Raw genomic sequence first — 3313 nt, 5'->3', positions numbered from 1 at the left:
TGTCAAGGAAAAGTCATCCCTGCACCAAATGTTGCTCAAAATCACGTTTTGAGCTATTTCTGGCGTTAAACGCCGGGCTGGTGCCCATTCCTGGCGTTTAACGCCAGGTTGTTGCCCTTTACTGGCGTTTAACGCCAGTCTGGTGCCCCTTTCTGGCGTTAAACGCCCAGAATGGTGCCAGACTGGGCGTTAAACGCCCAACAGCTAGCATTACTGGCGTTTGAACGCCAGCTTCTTCTCCTCCAGGGTGTGCTGTTTTTCTTCCTGTTTTTCATTCTGTTTTTGCTTTTTTCATTGTTTTTGTGACTTCTTATGATCATCAACCTACAAAAAAGATAAAATAACAAAAGAAAATAGTTAATTATAAAACATTGGGTTGCCTCCCAACAAGCGCTTCTTTAATGTCATTAGCTTGACAGAGGACTCTCATGGAGCCTCAGAAATACTCAGAACCGTGTTGGAACCTCCCAACACCAAACTTAGAGTTTGAATGTGGGGGTTCAACACCAAACTTAGAGTTTGGTTGTGGCCTCCCAACACCAAACTTAGAGTTTGACTGTGGGGGCTCTGCTTGGCTCTGTTTTGAGAGAAGCTCTTCATGCTTCCTCTCCATGATGATAGAGGGATGTCCTTGGGCCTTAAACACCAAGGATTCTTCATTCACTTGAATGATCAACTCTCCTCTATCAACATCAATCACAGCCTTTGCTGTGGCTAGGAAGGGTCTGCCAAGGATGATGGATTCATCCATGCACTTCCCAGTCTCTAGGACTATGAAATCAGTAGGGATGTAATGGTCTTCAATCTTCACCAAAACATTCTCTACAAGTCCATGAGCTTGTTTTCTTGAATTGTCTGCCATCTCTAATGAGATTTTTGCAGCTTGCACCTCAAAGATCCCTAATTTCTCCATTACAGAGAGGGGCATGAGGTTTACACTTGACCCTAAGTCACACAAGGCCTTCTTGAAGGTCATGGTGCCTATGGTACAAGGTATAGAAAACTTCCCAGGATCCTGCCTCTTTTGAGGCAGTTTCTGCCTAGACAAGTCATCCAGTTCTTTGGTGAGCAAGGGAGGTTCATCTTCCCAAGTCTCATTTCCAAATAACTTGTCATTCAGTTTCATGATTGCTCCAAGGTATTTAGCAACTTGCTCTTCAGTGACATACTCATCCTCTTCAGAGGAAGAATACTCATCAGAGCTCATGAATGGCAGAAGTAAGTCCAATGGAATCTCTATGGTCTCATTTTGAGCCTCAGATTCCCATTGTTCCTCATTGAGGAACTCAGAGGAGATTGGTACACGCCCACTGAGGTCCTCCTCAGTGGCGTCCTCCTCCTCTCTTTCCTCTCCATATTCGGCCATATCTATGGCTTTGCACTCTCCTTTTGGATTTTCTTCTGTATTACTTGGGAGAGTGCTAGGAGGGAGTTCAGTAACTTTCTTGCTCAGCTGACCCACTTGTCCTTCCAAATTTCTGATGGAGGACCTTGTTTCATTCATGAAACTTTGAGTGGTCTTTATTAGATCAGAGACCATTGTTGCTAAGTCAGAAGTATTCTGCTTAGAACTCTCTATCTGTTGCTGAGAAGATGATGGAAAAGGCTTGCTATTGCTAAACCTGTTTCTTCCACCATTATTGTTATTGAAACCTTGTTGAGGTCTCTCTGGTTTCTTCCATGAGAGATTTGGGTGATTTCTCCATGAAGAATTATAGGTGTTTCCATAGGGTTCTCCTAGGTAATTCACCTCTTCCATGGAAGGGTTCTCAGGATCATAAGCTTCTTCCTCAGATGAAGCATCCTTAGTACTGTTTGGTGCATTTTGCATTCCAAACAGACTTCGAGAAATCAAATTGACTTGTTGAGTCAATATCTTGTTCTGAGCCAATATGGCATTCAGAGTGTCAATCTCAAGAACTCCTTTCTTCTGACTAGTCCCATTGTTCACAGGATTTCTTTCAGAAGTGTACATGAATTGGTTATTTGCAACCATTTCAATCAATTCTTGAGCTTCTGCAGGCGTCTTCTTCAGATGAAGAGATCCTCCAGCAGAGCTATCCAAAGACATCTTGGATAGTTCAGAGAGACCATCATAGAAAATACCTATGATGCTCCATTCAGAAAGCATGTCTGAGGGACATCTTCTGATTAATTGTTTGTATCTTTCCCAAGCTTCATAGAGGGATTCTCCATCCTTCTGTCTGAAGGTTTGGACTTCCACTCTAAGCTTACTCCATCTTTGTGGTGGAAAGAACTTTGCCAAGAAGGCATTGACTAGCTTTTCCCAAGAGTCCAGGCTTTCTTTAGGTTGAGAATCCAACCATATTCTAGCTCTGTCTCTTACAGCAAAAGGGAATAGCATCAGTCTGTAGACCTCAGGGTTAACCCCATTAGTCTTGACTGTGTCACAGATTTGCAAGAATTCAGCTAAGAACTGATGAGGATCTTCCATTGGAAGTCCATGGAACTTGCAATTCTGTTGCATTAGAGAAACTAATTGAGGCTTAAGCTCAAAGTTGTTTGCTCCAATGGCAGGGATAGAGATGCTTCTCCCATAAAAATCAGGAGTAGGTGCAGTGAAGTCACCCAGCACCTTCCTTGCATTATTGGCATTGTTGTTGTTTTCGGCTGCCATGTGTTCTTCTTCCTTGAAGAATTCGGTCAGGTCCTCTAAAGAGAGTTGTGCTTTGGCTTCTCTTAGCTTTCTCTTCAGGGTCCTCTCAGGTTCAGGATCAGCTTCAACAAGAATGCCTTTGTCTCTGCTCCTGCTCATATGAAAGAGGAGAGAAAAAGAAAATGTGGAATCCTCTATGTCACAGTATAGAGATTCCTTGAAATGTCAGAGGAACAAAGAAATAGAAAGAAGAAGGAGAAGAAGAATTCGAACTTTAATTAGATAAGGTTCGAATTGTGCATTTAGAAGGAGTGGTACTCCATAAATAGTAGGATGTGGGAAGGAGGGAAGAGAATTTTCGAAAATTCATTCAAAAGATTTTGAAAACATTTTGAAAATTTGATTGATAATTTTCGAAAATTGAAAGTGAAAAAGAAATCAAGTGATTTTTGAAAAAGATTTTGAAATTAGAAATTAAAAAGATTTGATTGAAAACTATTTTGAAAAAGATGAGGTTAAAAAGATTTAATTGAAAAGTTATGGTTTTAAAAAGATGTGATTGAGAAGATATGATTTGAAAACAATTTGAAAAGATATGATTTGAAAACAATTTGAAAAGATATGATTTTAAAAATTAATGACTTGCCTAACAAGAAAAGATATGATTCAAACATAAAACCTTTCTTAATAGAAAAG

At 40.5% G+C, this 3313-nt stretch overlaps 1 non-coding gene across 1 annotated transcript; it reads left to right on the top strand.

The window, feature by feature from the left end:
* The first annotated feature begins 2125 nt into the window (after positions 1-2125).
* LOC130953118 (small nucleolar RNA R71) lies at positions 2126-2233 on the top strand. The gene has a single exon (XR_009075291.1). It is a non-coding gene; the product is annotated as a small nucleolar RNA R71 (small nucleolar RNA).
* The last annotated feature ends 1080 nt before the right edge of the window (positions 2234-3313 follow it).

Source organism: Arachis stenosperma, chromosome 9 (genome assembly GCF_014773155.1).
Source record: "Arachis stenosperma cultivar V10309 chromosome 9, arast.V10309.gnm1.PFL2, whole genome shotgun sequence".
NCBI lineage: Eukaryota > Viridiplantae > Streptophyta > Magnoliopsida > Fabales > Fabaceae > Arachis > Arachis stenosperma.
Note: the sequence above shows the minus strand (reverse complement) of the source record. Positions and strands in the feature narration are given on the sequence as shown.